The 25660-nt window shown below is 39.4% G+C and overlaps 1 protein-coding gene across 1 annotated transcript in view; it reads right to left on the bottom strand.

The window, feature by feature from the left end:
* The window catches only part of LOC144042758 (pre-B-cell leukemia transcription factor 1), a 152268-nt gene extending 130398 nt beyond the window's left edge, over positions 1-21870 (bottom strand). The window contains exon 1 of the mRNA XM_077555691.1: positions 21636-21870. The gene's annotated coding sequence lies outside the window, so the exon portion shown is untranslated. The remainder of the gene's footprint in view (positions 1-21635) is intronic.
* Positions 21871-25660: the final 3790 nt, after the last annotated feature.

Raw genomic sequence — 25660 nt, 5'->3', positions numbered from 1 at the left:
GACTGGGAGGTCCATTAAAACACACAGGCGACACCTTGAGCTGTGGACAAACATCGACACACAATGGCGTGCGGCGGCGGTGGTTGCCACGGTGATGGGAGGAAACATAGCACAGCGGTGACAAAGAAAGGGAGGGGTCAGGCCAGTGAAAAGCCTCGGCAAACTGCCTTTTAGAAAAATAGCCTCTCTTTTTACTTTGTGTCAGCAACACTGTAAAGCATCTATTCACTGACATGTAGATGTTTTCATTAGCAACAATATAGCCAAATACTGGACCTGCGTGACAAAAATACCGTATTTCTAGAAAAAAGGGGCCTCTGCTCTCGACCTAATAAATCAACACGTGCATCTTACACATGAACTAATATGTGAACCTCAAATGGACACCTGCTTTTTCCTACTCAGGTGACTGCACTCACTTTTAAGAATGCTGATATCACCATGCGGCAGAGTGTACTGGACACATATACGACAAGCAACACTCACACCTATGGGCAATTTGGGCCTATTAGTTAAGTTTAGATAGCTATTGGCAAGGGAAGCTAGGTATATTCTAGACTAGTCGCCAGCACAGTTAATGAAAATGAATAAAGACAAATGTAAATGAAATAGAATATAAATGAGTATTTATTTTCTTAACTAACGGAAACTGCATTTTGTTTACAAAACTAAAAATGAACAAAAACTACCTTATTTCCATACATAAGCATTTAAAGTGTCATGAAGGAACGCGAGTGGTTGAGGGATGGTGGACCCAAATCAAGGGAAACAGGAATCAAGTGCAATGTGTGGTACTTTTATCAACCGTAATGAGAAAGGTGAGCAGACAATCGTGACTGAACGGGACGTGACTGGACTGGTTGCCATGACTGGAACGAGCGTGACGTGGCAGACCCTGATTTACCTTGACTTGACTTTCTGTGGAGTGACTTGATTTGGCTAGGACTATGGCTTCTTGGCTGTGACCAGGACGATTTGGTTAGCTGTGACGAGGACGACTTGGTTAGCTGTGGAGATGATGACTTGGCGGTGACGAAGGCTACTTGGCGGTGACAATGGCTACTTGGTTGTGACGAAAACGACTTGGCTGTGACGAAAACGACTTGGCTGTGACGAAGACTTGACACACACACTTCCACACATAACATAGGCAATGCACCCAAACCAACTGGACAAACACAACAGACTAAATACACTAACACTAATGAGACACACCTGGGGAAGGGAAGACATACACAGGTGGACGTGGTTAAGCATAACGTGACAAGGGAGGAAACCAGGAACACAAGACAAAAAACACCAACCACAGACAAAAACAACAAGAACACCCATAACAAAAAAAACAACAACAACCCCCACTGAACTGAAACATGACATGAAGTTCATTTTAAATGTATTTAACTTTCCTGGGTCCGTTTTATGACGTTTGAACAGTCATTGCTGATAGTCTGCGACTGGCCAAGTCAATCAGCGGACCTCAATCCAATAGAGCATGCGTTATACCTCCTAAAGAGGGGACTGAAAGGAAAACTCCCAGAAACAAGCATTTCAAATGAAGAATGCAACAGTCCACTGATGTCAATTGGTCAATGGTCACAGACTTGATGCGCTTATTGTAAGTAGGGTTATCATCAAGTATTAAATGTTAGTGTCTTAAAGATATTTTATTAATGTCTGCAGTTCTTCAGCTCACAAGTTTGTGGGTTCAATCAAAAGGTACACTGACCTGAGCTATTTAACAAATCTAGATGTAAATACCATGAAATAAAAGATAGGATTCTGAACCTTTGTGTTATATTCAAAACCCAAATTAATGACTTTATTATACAATAAAAAACTAAGGAATTGATCTTGCCGTGCCAATACTTTTAGAATGCAGTCCCTGTATTTATTTTGTAGATGGTTGCTGGTCTCTCTCTCTAAGGCCATACATTTTTCAAATGGCATTTTTGATTGAGACAGATATTACAAAAAACTAAAACTAATACTAAAACAAATAAAACCTCAACTAAGGCCATTAAAATAAATAATAAAATTTTACAAACCTGGTCTAAAAACAAATTATAACTAACTCAAATTGTTTATTGTTTATTAGTTAGTAGTTCACAAATCGCTGGGGTCAGGGCCAAAACCTTGTCATTCCAAAATCGTCACTTTTCAGGAGACCCCAAAAAACGGCATGTTTGTTCAACCATTATCATTGCATCATCAGCTAGCCATTTTCAACATTTTGGATTGGTCAATAATTCGTAAAAATGATACCTGCACCTGTGGAATGACCAAAAGTACAGATTTTTAAAGAAAAAAAGAAGAAATTGGCCAAATTGTGACTTATGAGGTATCGGATGCAACACATTTAAGTTGTTTTTTTTTCCTTTACATGCATACATACAGGTAAAAGAAACCCTGATATTTCCAGTATTAGCTTCATTTTATATGACAAAGGAATTTTGTAGCTCTTGGTGTTTGTTTGTTTTTTTTACTGTGGGAGATCCCTAATGTTTTTATTTGGCTATCATGAAAAGTTTTCATGTATTTTAATTAACAATATTTATTTGCATAAAAAGTGCTAGTTAAATAAAATACAAACAAACATTTGCTTAAATAGACTACTCTTAATACACTTTCAGCAGTTGATTAAATAAACACCCTCGGCCACAATAAGAGGACGTTCAACAATAACACAGGGGTGGTTAACTTTTGACACACCTTCCCTGTTTGGTTTAAATATCACTCAGCGTCCACTAATCAAATTCACACGTATTCACAATTAGTTCTAACTGGCGCAGGCCTGCAAAAACAAACAATCACATATGCATTTAATTTGGAGGAAGACGGAGGCTGTGCACGTGATGGAAAGCCTGAAAAATGCGTGCAGATGTTTTGATCAATCCTCCTTTGTATGTGGAACGAATTATTTGGTGACGTGCTCTTTGAAAATTAAACTGTGAGAGAAAGGATACGTGACGTTTTGGTTAAGACGCTATAGCGCACATTGCCTTTAAACAAGGGTGGCTAGTGTCTTTTTTTTTGCACCTATGATGAATGAAAAGTAGTCAGTGTAGAGCTTATTTAAGATTGTGAACGTCTCGTTCCCTCAAAGTAACTTAAAAAAAAAATAACTGCCATTAGCAGATAAACAAGTGGCAACAAAAGTGAGTAGGCCTCTAGATGAAACTCATTCAGGCATTTTCCCTGCTTAGTGCCATCTGCAGGGAAAACAAGTCATGACAAAGACTGCACAGAAAAATAAATATGGTATGAATATTCAAGTTGTGATATAGGCAAGATGTCATTGTGTATCTAATCATACTAATATGGTTGCTTTTCTTTTAAGAAGCCCAATCCCACATTGAAGTAAATGCATTGAACTTTTAGCAACAATTCTACAGGTGGAATCTATTGTGTATTTCAAGCTAGTCTACGCGGAATCATTTCAATGTGACAGCTGGTCTGCAAAACAGCTGAAAAACAAGACGCAAGCCGATTTTCCTTCCTTTTTTTTCTTTTTTTTTTTACTCACAATTCCCCCCGCCTCTCCCTTTTTCTCTTTTTCCTTTTCCCGCCTTTGAGCACGACTCTTCTCTCCACCTGCCTGCGCTGCGGTGGCCTTGTCGGTATCCTACCAATCCCCACTCCACTGCGGTGTATCCGCCTGGAAACTCCACAGATGCTGGCACTTTTTTAGCGAGCACGCACACACTTACACACATCACACACTCCAAACAAGCAAAGTGATCGGATGAAGATGTCAGTTATGGCAAATAGAACTCTGTCACACTCCTCTATAACATCTTTGTCACTGTTTACCAGAGCGAAGAGTTGAACACACACATTTGCAGACACGCACACGCACATTTTTGGCGAGGAGATACACTGTTATTATTGGCGAGTGGGAGTATTAACACGTTGTTTTGCTGACAGGAAGCACTGTGATTATAGAAATGTGAACACAACTGTGGATCCTACTTTATCTTTGGCAGACTTATTTAAAAAATAAATAAAAACTAGGCAAACACAAAAATTATTTTCTAGTTTTGCTATTTGAATCACAAGACACTGCTCCCTCTATGCCACAATTATCAACTTATTTTGACTTAATATTATTTGTTCAATACGAGACAGAGTACATTAATGACTAATTCAATTGTGGCTATGACTATTACAGTCACAAGGCTGATTTCCCCCCTGCTAGAAAGTGCAGGCCATGTTCTGGTGGAAAGGACGACTTAAGCTAGAAATACCTTAAATTCTCACATCAATCTCCACTAGTCAGAAGTAACTTAGACTAACATTCGCATGGACCAACACAGAAAAACATGGTTAGAGGAATTTACTATTCAATTTTCCCCATTTGAGTCACAATTACAATTGTCCGTTAATTGCTATCATTGTTATGTCCTTAAATCAGAAAAACGCCCAAAAAACAGCAAGGTGTGGTCTTTTTGCTTTTCTCAGATCAATATCTTGACTATTTTGAGCATTTGAGTAACACTAGAAATAATGATTGTCCATTTGTTCCAATCATCGTAAATCAGGAAATAACTAAAAAAAACAGCACTGCGTGATCTTTTTACTTTTCTTGGATTAATTCCTTGACTATTTTCGCTATTCGAGTGACAACGGAATTCAGATTCCACATTCCAGCCGCCCCATCATCTATTACACTGTATATCAAAGTATTTTGTACTAACATACAAAATATGTAGTGTCACATTTTTTGCTTTTGTCAGATGATTTTTTGTCAGCAGTCTATTGTTGCTACATCCATGAACCAAAAAGTAGACCACAAACTAACAAATGGCCAGACAAGAAAAAAACCGACTTTTTCACTTGTGCTGTCGGAAATTATTTTTGCCTTTTTCGTCATCCTCCATGAACGCCAAAGTAGCTTGCTGACTAACTTTTATGTTGAATTTGTCCGGTGACCATGCTCATGACTCATATTTGGAGATAGATAGATTATCGTCCGGGCCGGTTATCGGTGCCGATATGACAAATATCGACATCGGCCTTTTTACAAATGTGAAGGCCGATAAAGCTGGTAACTCACTGTGCGGTGAATAATTGCGAACGTAGCAAAACTTCGGGTTTTCATCAGGATATATAAGATGTTCACAGTTTTTACTTGTCGCCAATTTTTTACTCTCTGCAAAGATCTTTTGAAACCTTTTACAAACAAAAACACCAAATTAGCTACATTCGCATGCATTTGCCGCTTAGTGAGATACAGGGAAGTTTTCATTTATGGATTTATTTAAATTTCCACTTTATAAAAAAAAAAACGATGCTAACACTGTGAACTCCGTACAGATAAAACTTCAGGGAATTGACTTACTTTACTTTTTAATTAAGCTTATCACATGCTGATGACCCTGGAAACTCTGCAATTGAGTTTGAATTTTTAAACAATGTTGTCGATTCTTTATGTATTTAAAATTAAAAGAAAAAGTTTTTTTACACTATTATTTTCTCTTTTACTGCAAACGAATATTGGCTTGAAATATTGATTATAAGTTTCCTTGACTACTAATAATCTGTATCGGTATAAGCCTTGAAAAAAACACATCGGCCAATCACGACTCATAATACTTTCCCATTTCAAATAATCTTTCCAAATTGAAATGAACGTAAACACCATTAATCCATTTCAGCCCCGCAAAAAAGAAGTAACAAAAAAGACGCGCCTTAGTCAAATCCATCAAAATCGCATTACACCATCTGCGCCACAAGTTAGACCTGTTTTTCGATCACCTAAAATCTAGTCTACCTTTGGACACCAAACATCTATCTACCAGGTTCACAAACACGCTAAACTAGAGTTCATCACGAATATGAAGAGGCTGAAAATGGGGGCCCTTTGAGTCATTCTCCATGAAACAAAGTATAAGCAGGACTAGCATAGAAACACAAAACTGTAACAGCTGGACAGAGATCAAGAAACAACAAAGTAGTCAAACAAACAAACACAAGTACAGGTCTCCACGATATTTTTTCACATTTGTTAACAACCTTGGATGGTTAGTTTATTTGTGTGCAGAAATGATTCCGAGTGGGAGGCAGCAGAAGAGAGGGGTCTTAAGCACTCGGCTTGTTTTTCTTGAGTCTGCCGGGGAGGGAATGAGGGATCACGGGGTGAGGAGTCAAGGGGAGGACAAGGTGACTGATTGAGCCAAGGTATTAGGTCAGAGTGAGGCTGCTGAATCAAATCCAGCAAAGACCCTCCTCAAGACTAACTATGATCAAATGCATCACAGGCCTCCGTCAACACGTGTGTCCCACCGGACGCTATATGACTTCCACATGTGCACTCAGACCAAGCTGCACCGCAACACACATTAACGGGCTTATCAGCACGCAGCTCACAGCGCAGCGGCTGACAAAAGGCGGGTTTCGCCAGAATAATGGATGCGTGAAATCAATCTGAGAGTTTCAAAAGGTCATCATGTGCAAAGCGACAGCTCCTGGAGCAACAAGAGGAAGCCATATAATCTGTGAAAGGGGTCCGCACAAAAGCCCCCAACGGCAGGACTTTAATTTAAAACGGGTGAACACCAGTTGAGTTGTCTGGAAATTCAAAAACGAGGATGCTTTATACACCGGACGGACAATTAATGCGCACCAATCATCGCCGGACGCTATTGAGAAGAAAATTATTCTGCTCCACTCAGTCCATTTATAAAAGAAAATGTATTACAAAGTACATGCTGCTTTCGCACCGGCATTCATCCACAGCCCTTTCAATACAGAATTCAATTATGCAGAACACCTGAACAAACAATATCTCACAGACAATTATCCGGCGCCTTGGAAACGCTTAGAAAACAAATTAGCAGCAAGAGAGTGCGGCGGTATTTTGAGCCGGGTGCGCTCACAAAGCTCGCTGCACGACAATTTCTTCGACGACTGCTGAATTAAACAGACGTGACTAGTTTGAGGCGTTTATAGAAAGGCCTTTTCGGACGCCTTTTCTATTAACACAATTTCCCAAATGTAATTAGCACTCTTTGTTCCCACCAGCATTTATTCAAATGTGTTTGACCAAACTCTCCTGTTTTAATGTTTTGAGGCCAGCAATGAAAACTTCTCAGTTCCCCTTAATTCTTCATTTGCGTATTTTGCCACCTTCCGATCAAAGTCAGAAAAATCCTGATGATCAAATAAATGTCCCTAAAAGATTAATGTGACTGGTTATCCTCAATTCCCTCGGACTGGGGTCAGCAACCTTTCCTGTCAAAAGAGCCATTTTAGGCCAAATAAATAACAAAAAAAATCTGTCTGGAGCCGCAAAACATTTGAAGATTGTGATGATGGGAACAGTGCGTTAGTGTTGTACTGAATGTACTGAGGGCCCAAGAGCTAATGAGAGCTGCACCAGAACACAAAAATATGCCGCATCCAATTAATTTTCTTCTACCATTTTGAAATTTTTCATACTTCCCTTTTCACACATTTTAGACTTTTCTGCCTTTCTGTCAAGTTTCTATTTCATTTCAGGGTTACTATTTTACATTTTCTTTTCTGCCTTTTTTAAAGTCAATTCTCAGATATTTTTGCCAATTTCATGGATACTTTATGCTAATTTTCTGCTTTTCTACTTCCTTTTTGCACATTTTATGGTCACTTTTTGGACATGTTTTTATCTACTTAAAAATGTGGAAACTGACCGTTTTTGAATATTTAATGACTATATGGTATTAATTTTGGGGTAGTAATTAAATCATTTAAAGAATATTTTATCTAAAAAATAAAAATAAATATTTTAAAAAATATTAATTACAGTACTACATTTATTTTATTTTTTTCAAAGATCCACAGGAAGCCATTGGAGAAGGACTAAAGAGTCACATGTGGCTCCAGAGCCGCAAATTGCAGACCCTTGCCCTAGAAAAACACTCATGGTCAATATCAACAGTGGCCGGCCACAGACTCCATAATTCTGACGTGAAACTGAACAATAGTCCATCAGGAAACGACAACTGGTTGTGCAGAACGTGTTTCACAAGTCATTCACCACAATAAAAATGACAAGAAGAAGAGTTTACGACCACATTGTAGTTTTCAAATAAGCTAACAGCTAGCCTAGCTTCTTTTCATTCCTCCTCTACTACTGCGTTTTCTCCTTTAAAATTTCTGGCAGTCTGGATGCCTTTGGCACCGTTTTGCCTCTCATAGGTCAGTCTGGGTTCTGAGTGAGTGCTATGACAAACATCTGGTTTGGGGGAGGAGACTTGCGATTGTCGATGGAGATATGGTTGTTATGTGTGCGCTGTGCTGTATTGGTCATCTAAAGTACATGACACACTAGAAGAGCAGCAAGAATACACATGCTGATGTTTTCCCCCTTGTAATGTGTGGGGTCTTAAACAAAAAAACAAAAAGGTCATTTTGTTGAAATCGTACGTGAGGACCAAGCTTGATATGGAAATTTTGGAAAATTAATAGCTTACAAGTTAGTGGGAACAGTTTGGGGAAAGTTCCCTAAAGATATTCTTGAACTAGTCACCTCAACTCAACCCCATCAAACACATTTAGGATTCACTAGGATGGAGATTGTCAGCAATGAAACCCTACCACAGGTTCAACTTCAGTGACCTCTGACATTGCAAATTCCCACAGAGACACTCCACAATCTTGTAGCAATTCTTCCCAGAAGAGTTAAAGCTGCAGAGGTAACGCCACATTTCCTTCAGTTTTTACTGCCTATGGGTGTAATAGCAAAGTGTAGTCATACTTATGGACACAGACTTATGGAGAGACTTTTTTTTTTTAATTGACGGACCATGCACCAACGAAAGTGGGTTTTCGTCCGTCACTAGAATGGTTACTAGCCGGGTCAGTACTGACGGACTCTCTCCCTCCGTCACAGGCTCTCGTTTCATTGACAATTGTATGCAGGCATTAGTTCAGGGGTCAGCAATCTTTACTGTCAAAAGAGCCATTTTTAGCCAAGTAAATAACATAAAATCTGTATGGAGTCATGAAACATTTGAACATTTGATGAACGGAACTGTGTGTTAGCATTAGTCTAATGTACTGAGGACCCAATAGCTTATTAGAGCTGCACCAGAACACAAAAATATGCTACATCCAATTCATTTTCTTATCCATTTTTAAACTTAGATTTTCTGCCTCTCTTCTTTTGGTATTTTATGGCTATTTTTGACATTCTTTTCTGCTTTTTTTTGCTATACTTTTTCTGACATTTTTGGCAATTTTGTTGACATCTTATGGTAATTTCTTTGAATTCTTCTTTAGTTTTTGGGCAATTCATAGATACTTTTTGAATGTTTTCTTTTCTGCCTTTTTTTTTTAAAAAATAAAAAAGCAATTTCATGGACAATTTATTGCAATTATCTGCTTTTCCTCTTCCTTTTTGGACATTTTACCGTCACTTTTTGGACATTTTTGGGCAATTTTCATTTACCTTTCATCTCTTTGTTTCTGTCAACTTAAACATTTGGACATTTGAATATTTAGTTAGTGATTTGTATTTAATCATTAATTCATGTAAAGAATATTTGATCAGAAACATTTAAAAAAAATATGCACAAAAATATTAATTTACTACTCATTTTTTGAGAGGACAGCCATTATAGAGGGACTAAAGAGTCACATGGGGCTCCAGAGCCGCAGTTTGCAAACCCCGGGTTTAGTGCTTATTCATGTGTTTTAAGTCAGGCATGTTGCTGGACAGCTACGGGGTCCTATGAGGGGATGTATGGAGTCTGTATGGCCGTTACGATGGTGTGCCGCTCCTAAATGGCGACATTGGTGAGAAAGGAAGAGAATAAAAATTTAACAGCCAATATCAGGAAGACTGAGTGAGTTATTGAATCTTGTCAATTGAAAACGAGTCGCCATTAAAGCTGCATTGTTTCTCCTATAGTGTCTGGCTACGCTTTTTAACATGAGTGTTTGTGTGGATGAGGTGCTCCACCGAACAACTCACCTCAAAGTGTTATTCACCTTTAAACATATGAACACACGTTAACAATTGAAAACATGCATTGATGTGTGTAATGCAGAAAAGGAATTTCAAATCGCTACTGCCACTTGTGGCTGAAAAATGAAACTGCATTTTCCCTTCTTCACATACACAATGCGCACACGACATCACATCCGCAGACAGAGGGCAGGAAATTTGAACCCGAATCCTGGCCAGAGTCTTGTAGGAGTTCACATTATGAACAGCTAAGGTTTTAATTTACTGATTAAAAAAATGTTCAGTCACAAATAGTAAAAATAATAATAATAATAATAAAGTTACTGTAAAGATATTTTGGGGCAAATTGTTACAAAGTGCAGCTTTAAGTTATAATAACATAATGGCAGATTTTTTATTTTTTTTTTTCAATGTATGGCCGACCGATTACAGCGTTGGTTTTTGCAGGCCTCTGCTCTCATACCAAACACCGAAGAGCACCAGTGAGCTCTCTTGGCAAAGCTATCATTCTGTATTGATTGGGCAAAGGCCCAACAACCCCTCACTAAAAAGAGATTAAAATATCAGGCTTGTCTCAGACGTTTATGGAGTGTGTGACCTCAGCCGAAGCGAGTACATACATCATAGTCCATCTCTGCGAGCCACGCTGAATGTTGAGTGGCAGCAGAGGCGACAAGTTTGAACCGCAGAGGCAGAGATTTCATTTAGAAATTGCAGGTGCAACGTCAATGTAGCTGTTTCATTAAAAAAAGTCACACCACATGCCCTCACATGTAAATGTTCAAACGTTATATTGCACTGGAATGTGTCTTCCGCACCTTCTTTTGGGGGTAAAAACGACTGAGATGGATGCTGTGGGAACAGGAAAGGAGACAAAAGGCGTCAAAGGATGTGTGCATCCATTCACAGCTACTTTCATTACAGAGCAAGCAGGTCCTGTCAGCGTCTTTTCATTACACGGGCCCGTATATCCACCGCCGGTGTCCGAGCGGTCCGCTCTGTCGCCTGTCAAGAAAAGGCGCTCTCGGGGAAAGTCCGCCTATCTCCCAGATCCCACCCCCCCCCGCTACCCTCAGCAGGCGAGAGAGGCCAGGCAGAAAGAGAGGAATCGTGTTTGCCATCAACAGCTCAAGAGAGCAGCATGGCAGCAAGATTGATGACACCCTCCCTGAAAGTAACAAAAGAACTCCTGTGCACGAGGGCCCGCTTATGGAGCTTGATAGAGTTGTCATCCTCTTAATAAACAGCTCGGATATGTCAACCGCCGAGGCAGCGGGGACGCCGACGCCACGCTCACCCACCAAGCCACGGGCGGGATCACCTACTGGCATGGCGGCAGGCACGGCGCTCCATATGGAGGCCCCCCGAGGGTGTTAGCGAGGCAATTACTGGAGAAGAATAAATACATGACAAAATGTTCACGTTTGTTGACTTTCGCTGCTGCAGTGTGAGCGTCTCTAAGCAAAATTGCATTGTGACTCCCAGGAAAAATTTAATTCATCCCAGTTCTGGCTGTGATTTTATATCGCAAATGGCACTTTTTGTTTTATTAACATCTGGGGAAGAATGTCAGCTGCGGGACAAATAAAATGATATGCAGGTTTTCATATATGGGAGATGATATGCGAGTGCAATAGAAATAAGCCTGACGATATTTTATTCCCTCTTGGTCAGGTTCATTCGACTATGTGGGAACTCAACAATCTCAACTCGGGTGTCGACCAAATCAACCACGTATCTTTTAGCTGATATTGTAATGATTCCAAAAGGGACCTGGTGCAGGTCAGTTGACCTCCATCAGGTCAGGTCTTATGAATGAAGTTGACCCCTTGGTGGCATAACAGCGACGTAACTACGGTTAGCATGTGCCCAGATCGAACATGTATGAAGTTAACAGGTCATCTGAAAGTTGCACATCTTGCTGGTTGCTCCAAATGTGCCCAACTTTGTGTTGGACAGGTGCTTTAGTATTTTGGACGTCCTGGTTATAAATTTCTACTAATTCAGAGCCATGATTTGACTGGAACTAGATGTTCCACTTAAAAAGGAACAAATTATTTAAACCTGAATTTTTAAAAGGTTGTACATGAACAGTTTGTTTTCTGGAAGTGGAATGCCCACCATAAAGTGTGAACAGCCAAGAACATATTTTTTTTGACAGAGAGTCTTTGAGCGAGCCAATTGGAATTTTCTCAAATTGCAAACTCTGAAAATATTCATAATAAACACCCCACCACCACCATAACACACACAAACAAATTTCCTCCGCCCATCAACTGACAGCTAAGCTAGCTCAAGGACCGCCATTTGAGAGTTAGCCGAAATATAAGTTCCAGTGTTAACATAGATAAGCTTAAGCTAACAGCACAGCATTCAATATTGTTAGCTAGCTGAATTACATTTTTTGCTGTGCTAGAACTAAATAAGCAACTACCCACTAGCACTGTTTTCATCTTATTACCCGGGTGTACAAAACCCTTTTTTCTGTGAGTAACTTCATATGACAGTGTCTCACTAAAGCTACTGAAATAATGTGCGCTAAGAAAATGCAATAATGTGCAGCTAAAGTCCGACAAAGTTTGTACAGACGCTCCCCTACTTACGAACATTCGAGTTGCGAACAACGGTACATACGAACATTTCTGCGGGTACAGTATGTCGAAAAATGTTTGGAAAGAAATGCTGTAAGTTAGATTTTGTATTGCGCGTAGTGCTTCTTTCCGCCGCTAATACCGACGATTGGCGCTGTGAGAGCTCATTGGAGGCTGAGCAACGTGGCGAGGAGGAGGAGGAGGAAGAAAACGCCGGTCCCCATGAAGCAGGAAATAACTTTTGAAGCCGATTCCAGCGACGACGAAGAATCTCTCATGATATAAAATCCTCCTCTTCCTCCTCCTCCATCATCTCCTTAAGCATCGAGTACATCTTCCAAAAGTAAGTTAAACTTCATTTTATTTATCTTATTACGTACATGTACATACGGTGTGTGTCTCTCGCTCTCTCTCTCTAACATACGTAGTACAGTACAGTACTGTACGTATTCTCTCCATTTTATTAAGTTTTTTTCAGTACAAACCAATGCAGGTTACTTGTACAAGCCTTAAACATACTTATATAAACCTTCAATATACTTATATAGGCTTTAAACATGAATTATAATACAAAATATAGCACTGAAGCAACTTACGAACGATCATCCGGAACGTAACTCGTTCGTAAGGTGGGGAGCGTCTGTATAGTTCATTTTAAACTTGCATCTAATGTACTGTAACATAAGAAGAGATGACACAAATGCCACACAACAGTTTTTGGTGGGGAGTTAATATTGTAGCGCGCAGTCAGACACAATTGGACACTGATGCTTTTAAGGTTTATTAGCAACATCGCACAGAACGCTTTTAGCTAACCATGGTAACTCTGAGACTCGTGTGCCACATTCATTCTCTGTATCTATATGAAGACACTTTTCAGAAGGCATTGACAAGGGGGGGAAATTAAGTTATCAATGTGTAATAAAAAAAAAAGGGTGACATTTTGGATTTTTTATATGTACAAGTAAGTGTCGTTTTAACAAAAGTCGGACTAGTCATTGGCTCAGCAGTATGTGGGATGAGTTTCACCATGGCAAAAAATAAGCTATATAAATATCTACAAATTCTTGATCGATGGGTATTTTGATGAAAACAGCCAACCAGCAATTGTAGCAGTTGAGATATGTTGTTTTGGTGTGTTTGATGAGTTAAAGGAAACATAAGTTCTGCAGATCAGGTACCCTATTATTAGCGTAAACTGCTTCTGACTGCCCGACAGCGTATGCCCAGCTATAAAATGCGCTCTGCTATTTGCTTATAGCCTGCTTGATAGATAGTCTAGATATTTTATTGAGTTACCTAAATATCCCAATTGTGATTTGGACCAGAAAAAATGAATCTATTACAACATGTTCAAAGCCAATCTGGAATTCATTGGAGCAAAAACAGCAAGTATTAACAACTATGTACAATGTAGCTAAACCTCCAAAAGTGTTGTTGAAGTAGATACTTGACATTTTGGGAGCTATGTGAGAAAATGGGCTGCGGGGTTGGCTGGCAACCGGCTGAAAGAATGTTAGGGGGTGTTGTTGTGGCACATTTTATTACCTTGAAATAGAGCTGCACTTCTCTATGCTGAATTCAACCTTTTATTAAAGCATTAAAGTGTTAACAACAATGGAATATAAAACTCGGCAGTACAACTAAATGAGAAGAAGCACAAAAAGGCCAAATAATCCGGAAAAAAAAAAGACTTTGGTAACAATTAGTTTTTTTATTTCGAGGAACTTTATTAGTAATCGGCACAGTGTTGGCTCATTTACTATTTTCACAACTTGAATTTCAACTTTATTCCTTCACTGTACTGTATTGTATCATGGTTTATTTGCGTTTTAATGTTTTTTGTTGTTGTTGTTTTTTTTACTGTGTCCTTGGGTTTCAAAAACGGTGCCTATAAATCAATTTTAAAATAAGTATAATTGGCCACATTCTCTAAGGCTATTACCGTGACGTGCAATTAACTTACAGATTTTTGCAGTTGTGTGCTTAGAGTAATATATTTTTATCGTAAGCCATGAGGTCAGAAATAAAATGGAAAAATGGAAATAAATAACAGGCAAAAAAATTAAAATACTGGTGGACATATTTTATATAATGACAGAAGCAAAAATTGTGTTGGCTGTCATATTAAAAAATAATATTGATAATAGACAAAATGTATTTAGACCATGTTTATTGTCTAAAAGCATCCTTGGTTTGAAATATACACAAGCAGAATTCAAGAACGAGATAAACCCCAAATAAAGGCTATAAATGTTATCAACTGTATACACCCTATTTGAATTCAAGAGGGCATGACAAACACACATTCTTGCCAAGAAAATGGAGCAAAAGAAATGCATTTTTATAAAGTCTGCCACTTACAATATTCACTCATTTTTGGGGGTAAGAGGGGACGAGGGGGGGCAGCAATGTTGTTGTCTCAATTGAATCTGCAGCCCTCTCCTGGTGTGATACCTAGTTAAAGCCAGCAGGGTGTGAAATGGTATTTGGAAATAAATGAAAGTGACTATGAAACAGTGGAGTTGGAAGATATTGCCGTGTCAAGATGACAGACAAGCCCTGGAATGGAGCGTGAGGGGGAAAAAAAAAAAAGTTATTATCCCAAAGAAGAGCGGGGAGGCTGGATTAAATATAACCCATGATGGCTCACACAGCTCTCTGACTTTGCCCTCATACAAACACACACACGCACGCACACACACACACATACGCGATGATGGAGACAACAATCCCGGCTGCAATAGCTCGCCTGTTGATTTTCATGTGAACAATCCATCTTATTCCAGCGCCGCGGTGCCAATAAGTGTTATTGCAAAGTGTTTGCCTATTGACGCTCCATATAAAAGTGCTTTGAAAGAGCTTTGGAGCAACACAATCCCTGGAGGCTCTTCCTCGCCTGATTTACAGCCCAGCTGATGAGTCACATAGGACACGCCGGCCGTTGAAATAGCGACGACCGTGTTGTCAGGCCTTATTCATTTTTAAAGTAGATTCTTGTTCTCTGGTGTGAATGCGTCCTCAGAGGTCACGATGGTATGAGTACAACGGGGGATGGTTTTAGTCTAATTGCCAAAAGGTTGTAAAAATATGTGGACGGCTTGGAATCAGGTGGCAAACTCAACGCCCACGAGACCTCCATGGCATTTTATCTATTTACTTTTCTTTGAGGTTTGTTTAAAGTAGTTAGCCATCATAAAAATGAGAATAAGCAAATGCACAAGCAAGTACTTAATTAGGACTAGACGGATCATCGTCTGGGCCTTTAGTCTGCATTTCGAACAATATGAGCATCTGCCTTTTTAAAACATCTGACAGCCGATAGATAATAGATTCATTTAAAACTGCTAATTTCAGGGAAATATTCCTTTAAATTTTCATTATTTATAAAAGATGCTGCTAAACCTGGAAACTCTCTGCACCTTCTGTTTTTGTTTGAAATTAAAACCAACATTTTTGAAAATTTTACATTTAAGACACTTCAAATTTTGATGCCAATTTCCGTTTCAGTGAAAGTGAATATCGGCTCCAAATATCGGTTAGCGGCCACCTTGATGCCACCAATCACAGCTCAGCTTGCGAACGTCACATTACGTAACTCAGAAAGCAGGCAAGCCGTGCTCTGAGCAACTGTGAGGTCATTTTCAGTCGACAGCAAGTGACAAAATGGCCACCCCTGGGGCGCATACAACATATTGTAAAGAATTTTGGGGGGTTGAGTTCCCTTTTGATGTGTGTGTGTGTGTAGAGCACAATAATTCCCTTTACGCTTTGTTTTAAAAATAAAGTGCATGTTTTGTGTTAAGGCACATACTGAACTGGGATATTTATAAATCAGTCACCCCTAAGCTAACGTTTGTGCGAGCATGTGGCTATTCAGGTGTAGCTCCACCCTAGAGGTACCGCACCAATGACGGAAGAGTAGGCAAGAAGTTCCATATTTGGCTCCCAATTACACACTGCACAGCACACTAAACTGTGCCATGTATAAGGGGCCCTTTGTGCATCCCATTTCATAGATGAATGAATGACATGCAATTATTAATTGAAAGCATGATGATGAAAATGAAGTGGCTCCCCAACACACACACACACACACACACACACACACACACACTTTTTTCATTTGAATCTTTCATCGCACACAAAGAACTCTCCATTCCTCTATATTGCAGCTGCAGGATTATTTTGTCCACTGCCTGTCACATTCTGCAAAAGGCCTTTTAATTACATTTTGACAAGCCAGTTCATTACACATAATACATGTTTGACATGTAATAACTGTTATCAAATTGAATGGGGGATGTTGATTTAGGTTTTTAGAGCTATATGGAAAAAAACATTCCTTTATTATAGACTTCCCATTTGTTATTAAAGGGTCATTGGATAAGTAAAGGCTTTTGTAACAGCATAACAGTGTGTGTTTTTCAGTTATTTCGTCACAGAAGAAGAATGGAAACGCTGCCAAAAGAACTCCTCCATGGGTGCATGCTGCCCTCTCTAGGTGTATTGACGGTATTGCACCTTATAATTTAAATAAAGAATGCAAAAAAAAAAACTAATGAACGTTTCTCAACGCCTAACGTTAAATCTTACCAAATAAAAATACAGTATTGCATAATATTGCTGTCTTGCAATAAATCTCAAACAGAATACTGTTTTTCTTTGTTTTTCTTACATTATTTTCTCTGAAGTGGGGATTTAACTTAAATATGGAAGTACACATCAATCCTTTGAAACGCTACAGCACAAAAAAATATACTCTGCATCTTAAAATCCACAAAGACTGCACAACTGGACTTTTTGGATATATATATAAAAAAAATGTTTTACCTTTAATCCAAAATGGATTCCTTCATTTCAGTTTTTTTTAGGTTTGAAGTCTCTCTATGTATGTAAGCAAACACCCTGCATACCAACCAGCAGTGTTAATTTTGACAAGTAATAGTTTATAGTCTTTTGACTAAAATTAAATAACGTTTTAGTCCTAATTTAGTCATTTGATGGTATTTTAGTTTTAATCCAATTTTAATCAACGAAAATAAAAAGCAATTTTAATCGACGAAAAAAAGAGCAATTTTAGTAGTCTAAATTGACAATTTAGTCGATATTTGATATAATTTCATACATTTGCATACATTTCAACTTTTATACAGAAAATGATAACACACCTATTTGTGACTGTAGTTGAACACGCAAAACACATTTAATAAAATGGTGTCTATTAATAGTTTCAATGAAACATGTTGAACTGACAATAATATAACTTAATTTTCATCCATCCATTTTCTTAACTGTTTTTCCTCACAAGGGTCGCGGGGGTGCTGGAGCCTATCCCAGCTGGCTTCGGCAGTAGGCGGGGTACACCCTGAACTGGTTGCCAGCCAATCGCAGGGCACACAGAGACGAACAACCACACTCACAATCACACCTATGGACAATTTGGAGTGTCTTTGGAATGTGGGAGGAAACCGGAGTACCCGGAGGAAACCCACGCAAGCACGGGGAGAACTTGCAAACTCCACCCAGGAAGGCCGAAGCCCGGACTCGATCTCACGTCCTTTGCACTGGGAGGCGGATGTGCTAACCAGTCACCCACCGTGCCGCCAACTTAATTTTCACCTAAATAAAAAAAAAAGTGCATAATTGCTTGAGATCAATCTTACAGCAGCACAATGAATGTAAAAATGTTTGAACATTAAATAAAGTCCAGTTAACACAGAACAGTTTCTGAGTGGTTCTTTTCTCCCACCCGCGTTTTTCTTCTGATTGGATTGTGTGAATTTTCGTCACTGTGTTGTTTTCATTTTCGTTTTAGTCAATTTTAGTTATAGTTTTCGTCTCAATGAATGACTTCTATTTTAGTTTTCATTTCATTTTCGCCTGGAAAAAAATTTTGTGACGAAAAACGATCACTGCCAACCAGCCGTTTACTCATCTAGTGGCAAAACAACTCGTTGGGGTCACCCTTCCGGTGGAATGACACAATCTTTGGGGGGGAGGGATTTCATTGCTACAAACAGATGATAAGTTATGCCTCAAACTTACTCCTCTGATTAGACGGCTTGACTAGTTTAACATTAATGACTTATTTTACACCTCTTTCAAAACAACAGTTCATTCTGTCCAAAATTTGGACATCATTGTCCTCAAGGGAAAGTCCATTCTTTTTGAGATTTGCAGGAACTCCTGAGTCTGGACCTGTAGAAGCTGCTCGCTGATGTACTGCCATATACTTTTAATAGAGTAGCTGCTTAGTCTCTCCGCTGTAGAGATCACTGCGCTGCATAAACAACATTACTGAGTTTGCTTCTAAAGATTTCTCCTGCTAGATTTGAGTACTGTAAGGCCCAGTCTGGATACCCACAGTTAATAAGAGGCTTGATGATGTGTGCACGCTTCTTCTGTCTCACATTGTTAGTAGAAGGATCTTCTATGTTCTGTCCTTGATGGTTCTGACACCCCCAAGTTTGTCTTCCAGTGGGTTATGGGAAGGTACTGGTCTGTGGGGGTAGGTTAGGTTTCCTTCCTTCCCTGGCTGCAAATGTATTGTCTTTGATGTATTCCAGAGCAAAACGGATGTTTCGGTCCACAGTAAACAAATCTACTTCAGAGGATGACCTTAACCCATGTCGTCAACATATATGAACAAGTGACTGGGCTTAGTTCCAATAAAGGAGTGCAGTGCTTTCCTTCCCATTTTTAATGTATATGGTGTCACAATGTGCAATGTAATGTGGAAAACAATGACCACCAGCCTTTACACATGTGAATTGCACAACATCGATGAGAAGCTTTTTCAGGTCAAGAGTCAGCAGTTCATTTTGGTGACCACTTCCAGATAAGCTTTAGCCTAGCTTCTTTGTCTTCCTTGAAAAAAATACTCTTTCTTCTTTGTAGTTTCTGTAAGCCGGGATATCCTTTAGCAAAATGCTGCCTCTCACAGGTCAGTCCTGGTACTACCACAGACACCTGGCATGGTTGAGGTGTGTGGTGAGCTGTGTTGGGCACGTTTTAAAAATGGGTTTAAATGTTAGAAATCGCTGTGTGTAAGTAGGACCACTAGAGGAAGTTGCGCTACAGCTATGCTAACACTTTCAGGCAGCATTGTTGCTCTCATTAATACGCCCGCATAGAAGCACGAGTTATGAACATTCACAGAGATTCTCCCAACCAATTACTGGTGAATATATAAATCATGTGATTTGCAGATAATCCTCTACCTGAACTATAACCCATGCTGGGCAATCTGACACAAGTTGACCTAGCAAGGACTTGAGTTTGCATGTGAGCTGTCGCAGCACATGTCTTTAATTACTAGAGAGCATCCAGACTGGCGAGGCACAGCAGGTCATGCCCTCCAGCTCAACATGACAATGAAAAAAGACAAGTCGGCTGTAATTTTATCTTCAACCTGGTACATAACCTCAGCGTAGTTGAAGGAAAATTCCCCATGTGGGACTAATAAAGAACATGGAACGTAAATTTATCGTAGGTTTATGGGTGTTCGGCCCACACTCAGAATGTTAAGAACGAGGTACCGGCCTGTAATTACTATTACATTAATTAGCCATGTTTAGCTGTTACAGTGCATCCAGGGACTTAATACGTGCTAGTGTAAGAGGTGCGTTGAATACTGACTGGTCAGCTTAGATTTCTTCTTCAGAAGATAATAACAGAAATTAATATACATACAAAAGTTTCATGTTCAAAGTACTTTTACGGTCTCTGTTTTTATTATTTGTTCCACTAAAGATATACGGGGCGGGGGTCCTCAATATGCCGGAAAACTCGCCACAAAAGAAGTCTGTGTATCCTGGTGGAAATATTTGTATTTCAATGGTCCTGAACACAACCTCCCAGAGAGAGGGAGAGAGAAAGAGAGAGAGACTGGTGGAGAGATGGATGGAAAAAAAGAAAGAAAGGAAAAAGAAACAAAGAAATAATCTGATTAACTGTAATCCTTCCTCACAGGGGAAAAAACTTGTGTATTATTATGGCCTATGAGTTCACTTCTACTTGACACAAAAATATAAAAAAAATTGTGTTTCTATTATCAGTTAAACAACACTCCCCAATCTTTCTCAGGCCAACACTGAGACTAATGTGTGCTTTTCTCACCAATTACATTGATTATTGTAATGACCTGCTTTCTGGTCTTCCCAAAAATAGTATTTCAGCTTTAATATTGCAAAACTCTGCAGCACCTGTCCTGACGAAGACCGGAAGGTAAGAGCATATTAAACCAATTTTAAAATCAATGCAATGGCTCCCCGTGAGATTTCAGGATCAATTTTTAGATTCTCTTACATTTTTTCAAGTGTCTTAATGGCCTTCGGCCCTCTTATCTTTCAGAGTTGCTTTTATCCTATGAACCCATAACTGCTCTCAGGTCCTCCGGCCCCGGCCTTTTAGTCATTCCGTAAGTCAGGACACACAGTCATGGTGAGTTACAGTTTTACAACCCACAACTGTGAAACAGTCTGCTGGACAAAATTAGCTAGCTTTCACTGCTCCGATCACAGATAGTCTTAAAAGATTCATAAGAAGTAGCTCGGAACTGGCGTTGAGCAACGAGGGCAGTGGCGGCAAGTGAAACTCCATCTTTGTTGCCAAATATTTTTGTCTAATAATGCACAGACAGCAACTGTGTTCTAAAAAGAACTTTATTCATCATAAAAGTTGGATGCTACATTTTATGCAAATATCACTTTTCGACACTAAAAGAGACACTTTGTGTCGAGTTGTAAAAAGGGACATTGCGGCAGGTTCTAAAGAAATTTTGCATTTCTGTTTCTATTCCACTCAGGCTTTTAATGTATTTTGGGCTAAACGGTGGTCCTTGTCACTCTAAAGTTCACAAATAGCGCCTTACTTTTGCTATTGTTGAGAACTAAAAGATGTCAGCTGCACCACTCCACAAATTTGCCCAAATCATCCCCATTTGAAAGTAGGTACAGTGGAACTTCGGATTTCAAACGTCTCGGAACTCGTACAAATCGGACTTCGACCAGAAAATCTGAGTAAAAAATGCCTGGAAGTTTGACCTCATTCTCGGATTTTGAACACCCAAGCAAAACAACCAAAGCCGAACGTACCTTGATCGGGTAGCCGAGTGAAGCCGAGCGATGCCGAATGCTCACGCTGTGGTAGTAGAGTTGAAGCGCTGCTCATTTCCAGTCAGAGCGGGTGAATACTCCCGAAGGTGCTCCGTACGTTCGTGAGTGCATTTTGATTTTTCAACGACAATCTTTTTCGACATGGGCCCAAAGAAAGACAGCAATGCTGGTGGCAGAAAAGAAAAACGTACAGTGCTGCCAATCACAGTGGATTTAGGAAGGAAATTATCGCGCCGTTGTAACTATGGTAACTACTTCCGTAAATACTGGATCCAGGACCCCTTTAGCTGTTCAACAACGTGCCTGACGCTAGGACTTTTTAGTAGTCTAACAATATGCCCAATGTAAAATACACTAACTCAGCACTGAACTAAAGCATGCAAGCATTAACACAGCATTAAAGTATTTTTATTTTTTTAATTACTGTACAAGGTGGACATGTTTTGTTTTTGTTTTTTTTACATAAATATAAATTAAAACAGGAAATTTCTGTTTTTAGAGCTTGGGAAGGGATTAATTACATTATTTCCTATAAGAAAAAATGTTTCGGAGGTTGAACAATTTGGACTTTGAACACTTTAAAGGAACGAATTGAGTTCAAACTTAGAGGTACCACTATTCCTGACGTTAAATACGTCTAATGTGGGCAGTCATGGCGTCAAAGTTTGATGATCATTTCAAGAACCATAGAAAAGGGTGTGCGATGAGGGCACATTCACCGCTGCTTGCCGTTTTTATTTTTGTATTTGCATTTTCCCACTATACTATTTCTGATGTGTGACACTATTAAAGTTAAACTTTTTTTTTTTATGTTTTTGTTTCATCAAAAATCTATTATATATTTTTTAAACATGTTAATGTATTGGGAATGGGTATGATTATATTGATTTTGGTATTGATTGAGTCCCAAAGCCTTTTTGTCAATTTTGTATGTTGTGCCAAGCTAAAAATCACATTATTATTTTTTTAATCACTAACACAAAAATTAAGCCAGTGTTTGAATCCCATGTCGCCTGACTGGCTCTCCGTGTCAAGTGAACTTACCTTTGCCTGAGCATCCTTTTCTTTGTGTCCAACAGGAGGCGCTGTGCACAAGCAGAGAGTATTTTCTGCAGCGCAACAGAAAAGCAGTCATTTTTATGTAAGATGAATTTGACATGTGTGTCCATACATGGATAACACTTAATTAACATCAACACTAAACCAAGCTATGTGAGCATGTGAAAGAGATGTTCAGCAGCCAGCTGGTGCAGCTTTAAAGATTTTCATAAGGACTCCAGCTGGAGGATCAACACAAACAAAGAGATCACCTCCTGGGACAAAATCCGCTGTGGGAACAAAAAGAAAACAGGATGAACACACTCGCTTGCTAAAGATTCAATTGATGCCACTCTCAGAGTCTTTCAAGTAAACCAGCCCAATTACATATTCAAAATTCACACGTCACATTCTGCTGAGGTCTTCCCTGGAGTACCTGTGCACAAAACGTCATCTAAGGATTCTAGGGCAGATTTTGAGCTAAGAGACTCTGAAATCCACACGGGAAGGTACTCCAATTTCCTCCATGATGACTAAATGGCCCTTTTAATCCTACACTATATACTGTATATATATATATACACACCATATACCTGACTCTCATCTGCCTTTTTGATGAGTACACCACCTATATAATCTAACTTGTTGGCGCTTTTAATATTTAACTTATGTAATGATTATACCACAAGAACGTATAATCACCAATAGCCTATATCAAAAGAAAAAAGGTAAGTCGAGTCGAAAATGATCACAAAATGTTCTATGCGCCTCTACTAGTCTAAACTCGGCTTTCTGATTAATATTACGTTTGTGGAATGTGAATCAAGCAATAAAATCCACTCGTTTTTGTCCATTTTACGGGGCGGCCATTTTGCCACTTGCTGTCGACTAAAAATGACATCAGAGTTGCTCAGGGCTCAGGTAACAACCAATCATGGCTCACCTGCTTTCTGAGTTTGGTCGCGTAACATTCGCAAGCTACCTGACTGGTCGTTACTTGAGCGTGATCAACTGTCATGCTACTTACCGTCAACAGCAAGTGACAAAATGGCCGCCTCTTGAGATAGATAACAATGAGTGGATTTTGCTAGTGGGGTCTAATTGAACATATTGTTAAGAAAATATTTGACTTGACTTCTCCTTTAAGTTCAAGGTTTAGTTCACATATGCGAATCAGATCATCAGATTTTATGGCATTTAAAATTTTAACTTGATTTTTTTTTTTGTGGGGGAAGTGCAATATCAATAGTTTGTCTTTAGAATAAATGATGGATGCAGACAAGCACAACCAAACACTAATAGTGTAATTTGCTATTGTTTTGACCTTATCTTAACCACACTTAAGACACTTTAAGATTTAAAGTAGCACTAAGAAACTTTTCAACCTTAATAAAAAATAATAATAATCAAAACTCTTCTGATGAAACATCGACCTAAAACTAGTTGAATGGTACCTTTGCCATGGCCTGAGGGTGTCTGTATCATTATTACTGGCACTAAACAACTTTGAGGAGGATGGTAGGAACACTGTCACACACAAAAACTACAAATATGCTGACTGCTTTATGGCATGCGTCACTTCCTATTTCCCCATTCGTTACAATGACGGAAGTCAATTTGAATGCTGTGAGCTCAAAAATAACGCAATGCGCTTGTCCTCATGAGAAACGTGGTCTTCCTTTAGGCATAATGTTACAACTTTGTCCATATGGTGGCGCCATAATCAACATAAACTGAAAGTTCCTTAGTGTCGCTTTAAATGCTACTCTAAGTTACAGTTGTAGCACGCTAGCTCACTAGCGTGTACTGAACTTATGTGCACATTTGTATGATGCCGATTTTTAATAAGTTTAACATTCTGTCAAGCATGTCGCCAACCATAACATCCATTAACTAAAAGTTGAGCTGCATTGTGTTGGTTTGTCGGCTGTAGGCATGTGGCAAGAGCACAAGTCCATTGGGCTTCATGCCCCATACCTAATACGTTCCGTGTGGGAACTCCAATAATTGCTTCATGATATTTCATAACTGCCCCTTTGAGCTTAAGTTGAAAATTGTGGTACCTGGGAAGAATTTATGGGTCCCCAAAAATGATGTGGAGACCCAGATCAGGCCCACCGGCCTTGAGTTTGATGCATTCAGTAGGGGCCCGACACACAATTTCATTTGTGTGCCCCCCAAACGGCTGCGCACGACAGTTTTTCATGTACAAAACAATTTTTCAATTATTACCCTATTTTAAAAGGGAGATTGGAAAAAATTAAAATACTTGCACATGAAGTTGACATGCACAACACGACACAACAAAACTTCAAGGGCCACATAAAATGATGTGGTGGGCCGAATCTGGGCACCGGTTTTCGTGTTTGACACCTGTGATTTTGGGGGTTACTATCTGCAACTCTGATGAACTGTGATTCTTGCAAATATTTAAGTAACATTTCATTAAATATGTGGGCAAATGAAACATTCTCCGTAGTAGTGTGCTCTCATAATGTCCGCATGATTTGCTCACGTGTGGATCATGATGAAATTACATAAGCTCTCCCATTCAAACCAGTAATGACGCAGTAAACCGTTTGCACCACATGGTGGCGTCGAGGACAAACTAACGGTCCATTTGAACGGATGTCTCTGTCTCTCTCTCTGTCTCTCTCTGTCTCTCTCTCTCTCTCTCTCTCTCTCTCTTTCTCTTTCTCTTTGAATTCGACTGAAATCGTTACTTCTGGGAAGGTGGCACTAAAACTACGATTAACCTTTAACTAGCTTCGAGACGAGTCCGTATCGTGTATTTGTAAGCAAGAGGGGGGCTCTGCGTGTGAGAAAAGACCTCGCGTGGTGAAGTCCAAGCACACGCTGTTCACACGCGGCGATTCTGCTGAAAGGTGGGCGGTACTATGAAATCGTCCTCTGACCAATGAGCTGTCAGTGTGAGCCGTCAATCACAGTGAGCTGACGTGCTACGG

Source organism: Vanacampus margaritifer, chromosome 2 (assembly GCF_051991255.1).
Source record: "Vanacampus margaritifer isolate UIUO_Vmar chromosome 2, RoL_Vmar_1.0, whole genome shotgun sequence".
Taxonomy (NCBI): domain Eukaryota; kingdom Metazoa; phylum Chordata; class Actinopteri; order Syngnathiformes; family Syngnathidae; genus Vanacampus; species Vanacampus margaritifer.
This window is presented reverse-complemented; position numbering and strand designations above follow the sequence as displayed.